Source organism: Crinia signifera, chromosome 1, assembly GCF_055691185.1.
Source record: "Crinia signifera chromosome 1, ASM5569118v1, whole genome shotgun sequence".
Taxonomy (NCBI): Eukaryota; Metazoa; Chordata; class Amphibia; order Anura; family Myobatrachidae; genus Crinia; species Crinia signifera.
The window spans coordinates 448,246,017-448,263,467 of record NC_139217.1 but is presented as its reverse complement, the minus strand read 5'-3'; the positions used below and the strand labels follow the sequence as shown (position 1 = coordinate 448,263,467).

The 17,451-nt window shown below is 47.2% G+C and overlaps 1 long non-coding RNA gene across 1 annotated transcript; it reads right to left on the bottom strand.

Annotated features, from left to right (window-relative positions):
• Positions 1-1,667: 1,667 nt before the first annotated feature.
• Positions 1,668-16,878, bottom strand: LOC146032210 (uncharacterized). The gene is made up of 3 exons (XR_014457659.1): positions 16,788-16,878; positions 15,345-15,649; positions 1,668-1,772 (listed from the first exon to the last, which is right to left on the bottom strand). It is a non-coding gene; the product is annotated as an uncharacterized LOC146032210 (long non-coding RNA).
• Between the last annotated feature and the right edge of the window lie 573 nt (positions 16,879-17,451).

Sequence of the window (17,451 nt, the reverse complement as noted above, 5' to 3'; positions counted from 1 at the left end):
GGCCGAAATAACACTAAGGACCTTACGCATATTAAGTTCTGAGTGGCGACCACTTATGAAACCCGTCTGGTCGGGGTGTATGATGGTGGGAAGGATAAGTTTTAATCTTTCAGCTAGTATTTTAGTGAAAAGCTTATAGTCAAGATTGAGGAGGGAAATTGGGCGATATGACCCAGGGAGTGCTAAATCCCTCCTGGTTTAGGCAGTACTCTTAATATGGCGGAATTATAGTGTGGGGGAGGTATATTAGAGGTCATTCAAGCTATTGAAAAACTTAGTGAGAGTCGGGGTGATTCGTGAGTGTAGTATTCTATAGAAATGTCTGCTATAACCATCTGGGCCAGGTGCTTTGTCGCATTTCAATTGTTTGATTGCTTTTTCTACTTCTTCTGGTGTTATGGGGGTTATTAGTGAATTAGCTTGAGTTGCATTAATAGTGGGGGTTGGCAAGTTGGACCAAAAATCGGATGGAAGTGGGGGGAGGGTAGGAGATGGGGAGTGAGGAGGGGGGGACCCGAGTACAGTTCTGTATAGAAGGAGTGTAGATTTGCAGCAATGTCTGCATCCGCGGAGGTGAGGGTACCTTGGGCAGTTCATAAGGGGTGGATTCGGGAAGGGGGGCGGGCGCCCTGCAATAATGTTGAAAGTAACTTCCCTGTTCTATTTCCCATTTTATGAAATTTGTAGTTAATGGTAAATAGTTGTCTGTCTCCAGCTACTTGCAGGTAGTTTTCAAAGTTAGATTTAGCAACTACATAGGATTGTTTGTTGTGGGTGTCGGGGTTTTGCTTGAACTGCTGAAATGCCAACGTTAGTTCGTTTTGCAGGGCTAAGTATTTTTCTGTGAATTTCTTTTTAGTGCTTGCTGTATAAGATAATATCTCTCCTCGCAAAACTGCTTTAGCGGACATCCAAAATAGTTTTGGGTCAGATTCAGCATGTTCCTTATTGTCAGCTAAGAAGTTGTCCCAGGCTATCTCAAGTCGTTTATGAAATTTTAATGATTTGGCCAAGTAGGCGGGGAATTTCCAAACCCCTGTTCTGTGTACGGGTTGAAACAGTTCCATGGTAATGGAAATGAGGGCATGGTCTGATATGGTTATTGGGTTTATGTAGGTATCACTAACCAAAGGAAACAGGGTCTGTGAAACTAATATGTAGTCTATCCTAGATAGAGTGGAGTGTGCAGCGGATAGACAGGTGTAATCCTTCTCCGTGGGATGGAGGGCCCTCCATACATCAACCAAATGCAGGCTATTAGAAAAGGCCGGGATTCCTAATTTAGGAAGTGAAGGGGGGCGTGTACATGTGAAGGAGCGATCCAGTGTGCTTGATGAAATCAAATTGAAGTCACCGCAGACTATAGAGGGAGTGGGGCCTTTAGATATAATTAGGGCTGAGAGTTTTTGTAGGAATTCTTTAGAATATTTGTTCGGGGCATACACATTGTATATCATGCAGGGCTTAGAATCTATCAATAGGGAGAGGGCTAGAAAGCGGCCTTCAGGGTCAGTAGTCGTATCCAGAACCTCGTGAGGAATATTGGATTTAATGAGTGTAACCACCCCACGTGCTTTGGAGTTGTAAGGGCTTGCACCCAGTACCTTCCAGCCTAGCATATTGATCTTTTGGACCTCCACCTGGACCAGATGCGTCTCCTGTAGGCACGCCAGTTGGATACCTCGTTTGTTCAGATACAGGAGAATCTTACGCCTCCTCGACGGCGAGTTGAAGCCAGCCACGTTCCACGAACCAACTTTCAAGTTAGACATCTATAGTCCGGGGGGCAAGGTAAAATATCAGTGCTTGGAGAGATATAGATATATTGCATAGAATTGGAGTGGGGAGAGGAGAGAGGGAAAGGGTAAGAGACAGACGTAAGACAGGGGCAGACAATCAAACTTATATACAGAACATGAATGCTAAGCCACAGGATGCTCACATGAATCTTTATGTGGTACATACATAACTGGCTTGGTTGCAGCAGCTGTGAGCAACCTACTCCCGGGAGAGCTAAATAACACAACATTGATAACCTAGGCACCCAGGATATCGGTCCTGGATGTCTTTTTGAAACCATGGGGATTAGGGTACAGAGGGTAGCACGGCGAGCTCCGGCCCCGCACCAGCCCAACCCACCTTAGGATTTGGGTATATAAAGAAACAAAAACAAAAATATATATATATTAGAGGGGCAGGGTCTACCTAATGTAAATGCAGGCAGACATATTGAAATAAGATAGCTATACGGATTATTATGTACTTATACATTATAATAAATGTTACTTAGTATTTAATTATTATTATTTTTTTTTTTTGACATTTGTATATTAACTCTGTACGCTCAAAATCTTCGGTTAAATGGGGAGGTGGGGGGGGGAGGGGGGAAAGGGGGGGAAAGGGGGGGGTAACAGGTTAAGGAGAGTGGGAACATTAAGCGTAAGACCACAAATTTATAAATTCGCAAAAAAGAGAAGTGTCCAGCCCTCTCTCCCCCCACCCCCACTGCCCAACCAGTGGAACAAAGGCAGCCCCGAGCGATTTTACGAGGGGGTACCCCCTAAACCTATAGGAGAGAAGAGGAGCGGAGTGTTACTAGAAACATAAGTAGAGTCAACTGTAAAGGGTAATGGGCAACCTCGTCTTGTCTTTCACAGCCAGGGCCGGTGCTAGGGTGTCCGGCGCCCTCCTGCAAACCATAAATTTTGCGCCCTTTCACATTGCCACTGCAGCAAGCTGGAGCCCGATTGTGGGAGCGTATGCAACATGCAATACTATGGAGGATCTCGGGTGCATGTACATGTATGCATACACCATCTCAGTACTTTGTCCGCAAAATGTTGCAGGCACTAAAGGTGCCCATACACGCTGCGAGAATGGCATACGTTATGGGCTAGATCGCATCGCACGGCATACATGCAATGTGTGTGCGATGCGATCCAAAAGCAGTACAAAAAGTATGTGCAGCCCACGGAAGCACACATCGCATTGCACGCTCCTATCGCACCGTGTATGGGCACCTTTGGGCACATAACCAAGCCCATTATTTTAAAAGTGTCACTGAGAAGAGGGAAGGAAGGGGGAGGCGGTGCTGCTGCCTGTTCATCATTTGATTGACAGGCGCAGGGAGCAATGGGTAGGCGGCATGCAGGAGGCAGTGACAATTGAGGGCTGAGGCAGCTTTAGCAGAGCAGGGAGGGAGACAGCGCCTTTTCAGCATGGCGCCTCCCTGCTTTGCAGGAGCTGCTGAGTGGGTAGCGCCGGCCCTGTTCACAGCTTTCAACAATGTTCTCCAAAAATCTGGAGGAGAACTGGAGCAAAGGCCCTCAGGGCTTGATGATAGCGCAGAAGGTGTGCATATCCAATCTAATGAAAGTTAGTTTTGGTGGACGTCTCTGAAACACCTGGAGGGAAGTCATCCATCATGGAGGGGTGGGTGTCGGTCTGGTGGCGTGTGAGATCGGGTCACTAATATCCTAAACATCCTGTGTAGTGCGAGAGTGATCTCTAAGGAAGGCCTCAGCGTCGGTGGGAGACAAAAAGTCTTTGTGGGAAGTGCCGTCGTATATGCGTAAGCGTGCTGGGTATAGCAGACCAAACTTGCGGTTCTCAGCAACTAGGCGGGTGCAAATAGGGGAGAATGCCTTACGAGCCTTAGTCAGCTCCACAGAATAATCCTGGAAGATGTACAATCTATTCCCTTCCCACTGCAAGTCTTCAATGCATCGCGAGGCAGTCCAAATGATCTGCTTGTGAAGATAATTTAAGCATTTAAACAGAGTGACTCTCGGTCTCGGTTTGTTAGGGGATGGTACGGGTCCCACCCTATGGGCTCTTTCCACGACCATATCTCTGCACTCTTGTTCTATTTGTAGGAGTCCCGGCAGGGTGTTGCAGGTGAAGTGTGCCAAGGCAGGTCCCTTGATGGATTCTGGGAGGCCCACCAGGCGTATATTATTACGTCGGGCCCTGTTTTTAAAATCGGGTACTTCTTTACTTTCACGGCGCCAGCATGGCGCCGTGCTACTTCCGCCTTCTACGCTCGCCACAAACTATGTAAAATAAAGGAAGTTAACGCCATGCCAACATGGATAGTTCATACCTCCACTATCCATGTTGGCATGGAGTTGATTTTAAATAGCTTGGCGAGCGTAGCGAGCCACCGAGCCCGCAGCGTGGGCGAGCGAAGCGAGCCCCGCAAGGGGACTCTGACGCGCGGCGCCATGCTGGCGCCGTGAAAGTAAAGAAGTACCCAATATCATCTAGTTTATTCCAGATATGATAATTATTTGTGGTGAGAGTTTTTACTGAGTGCTGTAAGTCTTTAATGTCATGGGCTGCAGCTCCTATTTGGTTTTCAGCATGTGACACCCTCTGCGTGAGAGCCTGTATCTGAATAGTGATGTCAGCCACTGTTTGCTGAAGAAGTGGGGCCATGGTGGATTTAATGGCTGCTACTACTTCTTGATAGGATACAGGGGCGTCGGGAGATCACGGTACCTGTGTCATTGAAGCATGCGTGTCAGCTGTGGCTTTCTTGGAGGCGGGTGCGGCTGGATGCGCTCCGGCTTCAGACGCCATATTGGCCTCCGCCCTCCGCTTCTCCTGTCTTGATGCTGGCGCTGCTCCGGAGCTCGTGGCAGACGCGGCTTTGTCCATCTCGGCTGCTGGGGGATGTAAGTAGTGTGCGGCAGAACCTTAGAGGCTCCGGGGAGCCGAGAGAAGGGTTAATGCTGGTGGTCCGGGACGGAGCTCAGGTGCGTGCCTCCTCAGTCCATCAACCCGGAACCGGAAGTCTCTCCCACCATGCGCTTTAAGATAGACTTGTATTGAGAATTTAAGCGAAGAGCCAGCACAGAGGCTGAGCTGCCTAGCATAAGTACAGAGGAAATGCAGGCAGGGCCGAGGAAGACAGGGCAGCTGTCACCAACTATCAGATGAAGTCTGCATGCATCCCACAGGTCAGTAATCATTGCTGGTTTTAGACAAATTTCCTTTGCCTGCACCCCCCTATCACGCACACCCACACGCACACTGTCCCCATAGCCACACACACACAGTCCCCATAGCCACACACTGTCCCCATATCTGCATACACACACTGTCCCCATAGCCGCACACTGTCCTCATAGCTGCACACGCACACTGTCTCCATAGCCGCACTGTGGGGCAGATGTATCAACGGTCGGAATGGGGGAGAAGGGGTATTAGCGCACGTTATGTGCGCTGATACCGCTTCTCCCCCATGTATGAAGCAGCCAGCGTGCGGTAATGGACAGGGGCGCTATGCGCCCGTCCATATCGGCGCTGCTATCAAAATGATAGCAGGCCGAATGTATGAACGGTCAGCATCGCTGACCGTTCCGCACGAAGCCGGCTTTGGCTTCGCCAGCATCAGGCTGGCGAAGCCCTATCTAAACAGCAGGGACAGCGCTGTCCCTGCTGTCAGCTGTGGGCTGCGCTGGGGATCTCGCGTGAACAGCGAGATCCCGCGCATGCCCAGTGCGGCCGGCCGGGGGACAGGAGATAGCGCATCAGTATTAACTGATGCGCTATCTCCAGAAAGGGACATCGCCGAAGGGGGGAGTTAACGCTCCCCCGCTTCGGCAGACAAGATGTTAATACATCTTGTCGATGTCCCTTCCTGCTTCGCCTCGCTATTGAGGCAAAGCAGGAAGTATCATAGCGGCGCGATAAGCGCTGCTATGATACATCTGCCCCACTGTCCCCATAGCTGCATACACACACTGTCCCCATAGCCGCATACGCACACTGTCCCCATAGCCACACACACACTGTCCCCATAGCCACACACTGTCCTCACAACCACATACGCACACTGTACCCATAGCCACACACACAGACACACACACACTGTCCCCATAGCGACACACTGTACTCATAGCCACATATGCACACTGTCCCCATAGCCGCACACACACACACACACACACTGTCCCCATAACCGCACACACACACTGTCCCCATAGCCGTACACTGTCCTCACAGCCACATACACACACTGTCCCCATAGCCGCACACATGGGGGGGGGGGGGGGGGCTTTCAATATTTAGCTATGGGGCCCACAAAGATCTAGTTACGCCTCTGATCAAACGGCTGATATATTGGTCAGTGTGTACGCACATTAAGTTCTCTCCGGGAGATTTGCTCACTCTTCCAGAAGTCTGGAAGGTCATGCTTTGCTGGAGCAGTCTCCCATGCTCAGCAGTACAGTAGAAACTGTACTTTATGGCCTTTCTCCTGAAACCCAGCACATAGAAGTCCAGCTCCTCTGGCTAATGCTGAATAATAGGAAATTAGGAGGCCACTATAATGACCTTACTCATTCATGCTTTGCTATTGTTATGAACAATACCTGTATCTACTGAGATGTGAAGTACACTGTCCCAGCTTATGTATGATTCACATTTACATATTTGTGTCCTTCCCAATGTAATCGGCCATTACAAATTGATTCTACTGGAATAAAAAAATAAAATCTATTAGCAATAATTCATACTGGTAATCAGCCCCCGGGCAGATGTGAATTACATTTGTATTAATTTTCTGTTATTAACAGGATTGTGGGATGCAGTTAATAATTGTGTAAATGTCTATTATATTGCTATTATCTGCAGTTATATACATATTATACCGGTCCTGTTATTTATGCTTCAGGACTAAGAAATGGATTGGAAATGAGACTATGGAGGTGCGAGTGATGAGGCTTTAAGCTTTAATACAAAGGGTTGAATAAAATGATTGTACAAAATGTTTAGGAATTGCAACCATTGCTATACACATACAGTACCCCTATTTTCTGGGGGTCAAATGTCATTGGCCAAATTAACAGAATGATAAATGTTAATTTGTAATACTTTGTCGAGAATCCTTTGCAGTGGGGATGGACATCGGAATCCCAACATCAAAAGATGGCTGGGCATCAGACATCAAATCTTTCAATCCGATGGTAACTAACCATCGTATCAAAAGAATTCAATAGAAAAAAAAAATCATATGATATGCACATGGGGAAAAAATGTCTAGTTGGCACATGCGCAATACCTCTGCAGCATGGCCCGGTGGGGTTGGGACTTGGACCAGGACTATTGCAATACCATCAAATATTAACCCTTCGATGGCGCAGAACACTGCCAGAAAATGGTATGCGATGTGGTCAGGGGCGGAGGGGTGTCACTGTAATGAGGTGGGGGAAAAGGGGTTGTCATGGTAATAAGCGGGGGGGGGGTTGTCACGGAACTGAGCCGGCTCCCGGCTTTTGGGGGGGAGGGGGCATCACTTACCAAGCTACGGTTAAACACTGCATGAGGCCACACATGCCCACCGCCACGCACACCGAAGCCGCTCAGTCCCGGGTGATGTCACCTTACACGCTGCTTGAGGCCACGCATGCCCACCGCCAAGCACGCCAATGAATGCATACCCTCCAACATGACCCATTGCATTCGGTACACAATGCTCTGCTCCCAGAGGCGTAGTGAGGGCGGAGCCGCTGGAGCTCATGCTCCGGGCGCCGATTGGTCTAATGGTGCCACCGGCCCGCCCCCCTCCTCCACAAATGATCGCAGGGAATGCTAGCACAAGTATCATACTTGATAGTATTAACGGCGGGCAGCGTGCGCGGCGGCTGCCCTGCCCGGTGCCTGCCTCCTGCCCTGCTCGCCCAGCGGTCCCTGCCACCAATCGCACTGTCCGGGCGGCTGTCCTCACTCCTCTCTAAATTGCTGCTGCTGCTCGGTCCGGCTTCCGGGCAGCGCAGCAGCACCACAGACTCCTCCCAGAGTCACCTGTCACTTGCAGAGTGACTCACTCCCTCCTCCCTGGCTACAGCAGCGTCATCAGCCTTCCCAAGCGCTGGCTGTAGCCTGGAGGAGAAGGTATTCTGCTGCCGCACTGCTGTGCTCAGTTATTATTCAAGGTGGATTTCTTTTATTTATTTTTTAAAGCTAATTAATGATAAACTTAGTAATAAACTTGGGGTTTGGGGGATTCGTGGGGCCCGGGGGAGGGGAGGGGGGAGGGGGAGAGTGAATCTCTCTGGCTTCTGCTGCCGCCCTGCTGTGCTGTACAGTATATATCTTTATTTGTATATATACAGATGGGGCAGGTCTCATCTTGGCAGGGGATGGCGATGGCGACGCCAGCCCCCATCACCATATCGATTGTGAGAAGGGGACACGTGCGCACGAGAGGCGCACGCGTCCCCTTCCGACGGCGCTTCCAGCTGCTCCCCCGGGTCCCCGCAGGCTTGTCGGCGGTAACCCGGGGTCCCCGCCACCTGCCCGCACCACCCCTAACCCTGTCCGTCTCCCTGAGGCGGAGACGGACAGGGTTCCCGTCGCCCCGCCGACGGAGATTGAGATGCGCGTGAGACGCACGCGCGTCTCAGTCTGATGGCTGGCGAGGCTGCTGGCGGATCGCCAGCGGGGACGTTCTGGCGATTTGCCAGCCAGGAAGAGGCCTGCCCCATCTGTATTTATTTATTTACAGCTGTCAGCATCTTATATAGCGCAGCAGATTGCGTTACAGCGTCTTATATAGCGCAGCAGATTGCGTTACAGCGTCTTATATAGCGCAGCAGATTGCGTTACAGCGTCTTATATAGCGCAGCAGATTGCGTTACAGCGTCTTATATAGCGCAGCAGATTGCGTTACAGTGACTTATATAGCACAGCAGATTCCGTTACAGTGTCTTATATAGCCCAGCAGATTCCGTTACAGCGTCTTATATAGCGCAGCAGATTCCGTTACAGCGTCTTATATAGCGCAGCAGATTGCGTTACAGCGTCTTATATAGCGCAGCAGATTGCGTTACAGTGACTTATATAGCACAGCAGATTCCGTTACAGTGTCTTATATAGCCCAGCAGATTCCGTTGCAGTGTCTTATATAGCGCAGCAGATTCCATTACAGCGTCTTATATAGCGCAGCAGATTCCGTTACAGCGTCTTATATAGCGCAGCAGATTCCGTTACAGCGTCTTATATAGCGCAGCAGATTCCGTTACAGTGTCTTATATAGAGCAGCAGATTCCGTTACAGTGACTTATATAGCGCAACAGATTCCGTTACAGTGTCTTATATAGAGCAGCAGATTCCGTTACAGTGTCTTATATAGCGCAGAAAATCCCGTTACAGTGTCTTATATAGCACAGCAGATTCCGTTACAGTGTCTTATATAGCGCAGCAGATTCCGTTACTGTGTCTTATATAGCGCAGCAGATTCCGTTACAGCATCTTATATAGCGCAGCAGATTGCGTTACAGCATCTTATATAGCGCAGCAGATTCCGTTACAGTGTCTTATATAGCGCAGCAGATTCCGTTACAGTGTCTTATATAGCGCAGCAGATTCCGTTACAGTGTCTTATATAGCGCAGCAGATTCTGTTACTGTGTCTTATATAGCGCAGCAGATTCCGTTACAGCGTCTTATATAGCGTAGCAGATTGCGTTACAGCATCTTATATAGCGCAGCAGATTCCGTTACAGCATCTTATATAGCGCAGCAGATTCCGTTACAGCATCTTATATATAGTTACATAGTAGGTAAGGCTGAAAAAAGACTTGCGTCCATCTAGTTCAACCTGGTATAGATATCCATTGCTGATTTGGTAGGTTCTGCTATTTTACAGACAAATTATATTTCTTATTTGTACCCATGGATGTTTTTCTCCAGTAAATGTTTGTCCAACTTTGCCTTGAACGCATTTAATGAGCCAGCCATTACCACCTCTCTGGGAAGAGAGTTCCAGAGTTTGACTGTTCTGACCGTAAAGAAATTCTTTCTACTAGCTGAATGAAATCTTTTTTCTTCTAATCTATACTCATGCCCTCGCGTCCTAGATTCCTTTCTAGTAGAAAATAGGGTGTGTGACAGTTCCTTATATTGGCCCTTGATATACTTGTACATGTTGAGCATGTCCCCCCTTAAACGTCTCTTTTCTAATGTAAATAGTCCCAAATTGCTTAATCTCTCCCCGTAGCTTAAATTCTCCATTCCCCTAATAAGCTTTGTTGCTCGCCTTTGGACTTTTTCTAATTCTATGATGTCCTTTTTATAGTGTGGGGCCCAGAACTGTACTCCGTACTCTAGGTGAGGTCGCACCAATGCTTTATATAGTGGCATAATTACCCTTGAGTCCCTAGTTTCCATTCCCCTCTTAATACATGCCAGAATTTTGTTGGCCTTTTTTGTAGCTACATTACAATGGGCACTACATCCTAGATTGCTGTCTATTTGGACTCCTAGATCCTTTTCAAGTATGGAATTACCCAGTTCCTCTCCGCTAAGGTTGTAACTTGCACACTGGTTGTGTCTCCCAAGGTGCATAACCTTACATTTATCTACATTGAACCTCATCTTCCATTTTTTAGCCCACTCATCTAGAATTGCAAGATCATTTTGAAGCATGGTGACATCTTCTGGTGATTTGATGACTTTGCTAAGTTTTGTATCGTCCGCAAAGATGGATACATTGCTGAGTAACCCTATCCCAATATCGTTAATAAAAATGTTAAACAAAATGGGCCCCAAAACCGAGCCCTGGGGCACTCCACTTAGTACCGGTATCATATCTGATACGGCACCATTCACAACCACTCTTTGTTCTCTATTACATAGCCAATTCCCTACCCATCTGCAGATATTTTCACCCAATCCTAGGTTCTCCATTTTATTAATCAATCTCTTGTGTGGGACAGTATCAAATGCTTTAGCGAAATCTAGGAAAATCACATCTACAGCATTTCCATTATCGAGGTTTTTGCTAACCTCTTCATAGAACCCTAGTAGATTAGTTTGGCATGAACGATTTTTCACGAACCCATGTTGGTTAGTACTGAGTAGACGGTGATTATCTAAATATTCCTGGATACCATCCCTTAAAAATCCTTCAAATAGTTTACCCACAATTGATGTTAAACTAACGGGTCTGTAATTAGCGGGATCTTCCTTTTTTCCTTTTTTGAATATTGGCACTACCTCTGCTATTCTCCAATCTTTTGGTACTATACCTGACGATAGTGACTTGCTAAAAATATAATGTAGGGGGGTAGCTAGTTCATCCCTTAATTCCATTAATACCCTCGGATGAATCCCATCTGGCCCTGGTGACTTATTTGTTTTGAGTTTGCTTAGCCTCAGTATTATTTCCTTCGGCGTGAAATCCACAATGAGATCTGGCTTATTTGTCCCGTTTGTGGTAAATGTTTGTTCCACAGTCTGCTCTCCCTTAGTAAATACTGATGAGAAGAACTCATTTAACAGTTTTGCTTTTCCCTTGTCCTCAGTAACATAGCGCAGCAGATTCCATTACAGCGTCTTATACACCGCAGCAGATTCGCAGCAGATTCCGTTACAGTGTCTTATACAGCGCAGCAGATTCCGTTACAGCATCTTATATAGCGCAGCAGATTCCGTTACAGCGTCTTATATAGCGCAGCAGATTCCGTTTTTTCTTTTCAAATGTAACATGCCAACACATGTTAGCCACGCCCCCAATTCATTACCCGGGGGCACGAAATATGCCCTTGCTCCGGGCAGCATGGCACCTAGCTACACCGCTGTCTGCTCCTGGTCTTCCCTGGTAATGTAGGATTGCCAGCACCTGTGTGGAACAAGATAATTGATGAGAAGGGTGTTTCAACACAGGTGATGACAATCATACAGTACCAGGGAAGTCCAGGAACAGAGCATTGTGTACCGAATGCAATGGGTCATGTTGGAGGGTATGTGAATGTTGTTCCAGAACTACCCTGGCTTTCTTTTTTTTGTGGCAAAGTGTAATATCACGTTTCTATCTATGAGACTTCTGGTTTGCAAATTGTTTTTGTAGCCTCGTGATAGCCTCTTTCATTTGCATTAAGAGCTCCTTAGAGCGCATGTTGTGCCTTCACAGCAGGTTCCAAATGCAAATGCACACTTGCCGACTTTTGTTTTCTCCTCTCCGGGAGAAGCACGGAGAGTAGACCCGATAGTAGCATGTCAGGGGGGGCGGGGCAGGGCAGACGTCATCAAGCCCCGCCCCCATGGGAATCAAACAAATTAAATTGTGGGTCCGTGAATTGGGGGAGGGGCTAAAATGACACAATTAGCGTCATTTTAGCCCCACCTCTCGCTGCGGACCCGAAAAAAACTGCATTTTGTGCAGCATAGATAGGGGGTGTGGGGGCTGCCTGGCCAATGTGGGAGGATTGCCCACCTTCCTGGGGGGCCGGGAGGGGGACCCTATTTTTGGGAGCCTCCCGGCAAGTCCAGGAGGGTACGCAAGCCTGTGCAAATGCCACACTTAGAATCATCTCCTGAACTATTGGTTACCCCAAAAGTAAGATGTCTGACAAATGTTTAGTTAAGGTCACCTCCCGTAGTGAGGCATCAGAGTGCGGGGGGGACTGATACAGTAATTGGGGGACCATGTGCTTAGGTGATGACAAAGAAAGTGAAAAATGCATGTCGACATTTTGCTTGTGTCCACCTTTGCATGTTGACCTTTTAGGGTGAACCTAGACACTAACAACCTAATTATTGTCGACCCCATGAGCCTCACCTGCCCATGACTAGGGATGGCCATCGTTGCAATTGCCATCAATGGTTGCCATCGATGGCAATTCTGCAACTGGCCATCGATAGTGCTAAACTATGCAATGGCTGACCATCGATATTTTTACATATCGATGGTCAGCCATTGTGTTTGATTGATTGGCCTGTGGGCCAATCAAAACACGGGGGCGGGGCTTCGAGGGTGTCAGGGGGCGGAGCTATGCTCAGTGTCCTGGCACTTTGAAAAAAAAAAGCAAAACATTGTTTAAAAGTATTCGACATCGGCCATGAACCATCAATGATTTTTAATCATCGATGGTCATTGGCCATCCTTACCCATGACATGTTGAGCCCCTAGGCCAGGGCCTTTTCACAAATGTGTGCTTGGTTGGTTACATCATTGTCATCAGTCCTCTTTGTGTGAGACTATACTCTATAGAAACAGAGATAAACGTGTCTACTATTATCTAAATGTGTGTTCTTTGCTCATATTTTCTCCTTGAGAACTGCTACCTACATGCCAGCACATGCGCTTCCCATAAGACAACGGCACATTTACTGCACTTCTGCGATCCAGCTTTCACATAGGAGATCGATGTGGTTTTACGTGCCTGCTTACAAGAAGCGCCTCTGTTCTTCATTAGATTGTACAAACATAAGACGTTTTCCTACAGATATTCCCTCCACGTACTTAGAACAAGACAAGGAAATGTCCTGCGATTATATTCATCACACAACAGTGTCAAAGCTTCTCACCTATACTACAGCTAAGCGTTACTGTGTGTGCACAGCGTGGGCTGTAATGCATCCTGCAATTACTGTCTGCACAATGCAGAGCAGCACAGCTCAGAGGTAAAGCAGAGTCCACACAATATTCTAACGATATGCATGATAACAATATAATTAACAATATTATTTGGCATATCGTCTACGGTGTGCACTAACATCCGCCGCCCCATACCGCCCCCCTCCGCCGACACTTAATAATATAAGAAGTGTGTACACATATAACTAAAAAAGTGTCAGCTACAAGTACTCAGTAGGAAAGCTGCTGTGTGTGTGTGTGTGTGTGTGTGTGTGTGTGTGTGTGTGTGTGTGAGTAAAAGTAAACATTTATTTTGTTATTATATATTAACAATTACAATGATATTCAATTAGCAACATTAATTGTACCTCTAAAATTAACACAGGTATCACATTTTTTTTTTTTTTTTAACATACAGTAAAATGGGGATTTTTGGACATTGGACATAAAAGATGCGTTAATTCCCATTGAAATTAACACCAACTGTGGAGTTTATCAATATTATACCCGCAATTGAATATGCCCCATAGCAAAGCTGATCCCCAATATAAATATATATATATATTTAGTTTCTTATATAGCGCAGTATATTCTGTTGTGCTTTACAATTGCGCTTTACATATATATATATATATATATATATATATATATATATATATTGTATCTATACAGATGTGTAAATACCCATCAAAATGGTGGCTTAGTCCAGTGCCTGGGGGCGAGGGGTGCTCCGGTGCCTTGCACCTGCACTGAGTACATGGTACATACCTGTAATGTGCGCAATATTGACACAGGGCCTGACCGAGCCACTGCCCGCACTCCGTTGCTGATGCTGGGATAATAAAAAACGTTTCCGAATCCGACTTTCCTAGTCTGGGTTCTGCTCCGATTTGGTCCTACATGGGGGGGTGCTGGTAAATGCCCGCTGCAGCATTCCGGGGGGGGGGTGTGGTTTTGTCAAGGAGGGGGTGTCGGGTGATGTGGCCGCTTGTGCCGCTAAGCGTGCCGGGTGGGGTGGGGGGTGTCGGGTGACGCCGCTGGGTAACTCCAGGGGTGGGGAGGGGGGCCTAGTCGCTCCAGAGGGGAAGGAGGAGGGGGGGGAGTTGTGGCCAGTGCCACTTACCTCCATCCGGGGGGACCTGCTGCAAACTGTCGCCCTCCAGTGGCAAATACCTAGAGCTGCCTAGTGGTGGCGCCGGCCCTGGCTTAGTCCCTATCTCCTCCTACCTCCAATCTCGGGTTGCCTACCCTCCCCTGAAGAGGCTCCCGAAAATTGGGTCCCCCTCCCACCCCCCGAATCTCCCTGGCTGCAGCGGTAAATTACCACGATTCACGGCTTTTCCACACATCGCATCATTTAGCCCCTATTTGCAGTACTGGGGTAGGGCTTGATGATGTCTACATCAGGCCCCGCCCCCGTAGTGCTGCTGACAGTCTCCTCTCCAGGCTTCTCCCAGAGAGGAGACTTTAAAAGTAGGCGACCCTGCTCCAATCCCTGTCTTCACATCTCCCTTTGTCCATATTAAGGTAGTTTGAAACAGATCATTTTGGTTTCACTTCCTGTTGAGGAGTATTTCTGTCCGTGAGTGGCCTCCAGTGGTCACTGGTGGTACTACAATTAAAAGAGGTGAAGAGGATTTTGCCTTTTATATTATATAGGGATGTGTGACAGAACCTGTAAATGGAGCAGAACAGAACTTGTAATTGGAATAGAAAAATACAGGTGATGTCCAAGCACCAGCAGAACAGGAACACTGCTCTAGCACCGGATTGGAACGGTGTATTAGAACCTGGGTCGCATAAAGGATTAAGGTGAAATAGGGGTATTACTTGCTCTTCTTTATACCCAAATCAGAATCACACCCCATATGACCACCTTGGCTAATTCAATGGTTGTTTATGTGAAAGCCTAAGTAAATGGCTTGCCAAGTATTAAATGTCAGGCCAGTTGTCTGGAAATGTGTATCTGCATTGTATACCTTTCCCCCACAGTCAGGCCATAAGAATCTCCTGCTGGCAGATACACGCCCCAGCAAGATCCGAAGTCCTCTCTCTGGCAGCGATTCGCTGGCCTCTCCTCCAGTTCAGAGATCTACATCAGTTACCTCCTCTGTCAGCAGTGCTGGACCCAACTGCTGCCATATGGAATCTGAGGAATGTGACCATCAATGGGGTCTGGTAATGTCGCTGATAAGGGTCTATGGTGTCTGTACAGTGTTCCTGCAATCAGGGTCTGTGATGTGGCTACAGCAGTGGGTCCCAAACTTTTTTGAATCACGGCACCCTAGAGTATGAGAATAAAAAAAAAAGTTTGTTACAAAAATAAAAATAATTAAAGTTGTACTTAAATGTTATCCTTAGGTCCAGTTATATGGTGAAGAAAATGATTCACTTCTGTTTATCCACATATTTTAATGGTGCACAGTAGCTCACACATTCATTAGTAGTGCAAAGTAACTCACACATCCAATAATAGTGCACAGCCACTCACACATCCATTAATAGTGCACAGCCACTCACATATCCATTAATAGTGCAAAGTACAGTAACTCATACGTCCATTAGTAGTGCAAAGTAACTCATCCATAGCGCACAGTAACTCACACATCCATTAGCAGCATACAGTGACTCACACATCCATTAATAGTGCACAGCCACTCACACATCCATTAATAGTGCACAGCCACTCACACATCCATTAATAGTGCACAGCCACTCACATATTCATTAATAGTGCAAAGTACAGTAACTCACACGTCCATTAGTAGGGCACATTAACTCACACATCCAATAGTAGTGAACAGCAACTCACACATCCATTAGTAGTGCAAAGTAACTCATACATTAATAGCGCACAGTAACTCACACATCCATTAGTAGTGAACAGCGACTCACATACCCATTTAGGATAGCAGTGCAGAGTCCACCATGGGCCCCTCAGTAGTGCACAGTAAGTCACACATCCATCAGTAGTGCACAGCCCATCAGGGATTGAACTGACACCCCCCCCCCCCCCCCGGACACAGGGCAGCTGCACATCCTGTATAGTGGTACTACTGTCCCCCATTGCAGTACACAGACATATACAGGGAACAGACACAGGCTGCCTCCCTCTGCGATACACAAGCACAGCACACTGAGGATGCTCAAAATATGTCATTGATTCATCCCAGAGGATCCATAGAAACCAGTCAGAGAAATATCCCGAGCGCTGACAGCGTTTCTCAGACTCATTAAGTAGTGAAAGTTTCTCATTAGAGTCTGGAGATAATGATGACATTCTGACCATACACCACTGTTACATGCTCTGCCACACCGTATAAATCAGCAGCACTACAATCTCATTATGCTGTCAGCCAGTGAGTGATTCCATATGTTTGTATGTGGCATGTACAATAAATGTAATACAGTATGTGACAGACCCATCTGCGTCGCTTCCGAGCCTTTCCCCTGTGACCCTGGGAGACACTGCTGGTGGTGACAATGACAGTATGACGCAGGCTGATGTCACTGCAGACATCTATTAATGATATAAATGAGACTCATTACTTTTTGTAGAACTCAAACACCCACAAATGTCATCCTTAAGCGTTCCTCTCACATTTGGGGATGGGGGGGGGGTTAACCCTATCAGTTCCAACAGCATAACATTATGTATCCCATCCCAGGCACATCAATGCTTGTCTATATCATTTAATATTGTATATCATTCTGCGCTAGGGGGCTCCCCAGCTGTGGTGGAACTACAAGTCCAATCATGCCCTGCCATCCTTTATGCACTTCCTTAAAGAACAGATATAGGAAGTGTGCGGTTCTTTTATTGCAATGGAGCAAAGTTCCAACATGTCCAATAAAGGCATGCTGGGACATGTAGTCCAGCAGCAGCTTGCCCGCAATTCAGCGTAACTGTATATCATAGATAGATAGATAGATAGATAGATAGATAGGTGTGTAATGTTTAACTGACCAAAGCTTTTATACCATGACCTGAGCAAGCCACAACCCACCCCAATGTGGGGAGCAGGAGTGCTCCCCCATACTCTCCGAATTCTCTATGTCTCTGAGAGTGGAAATACACTACAGATA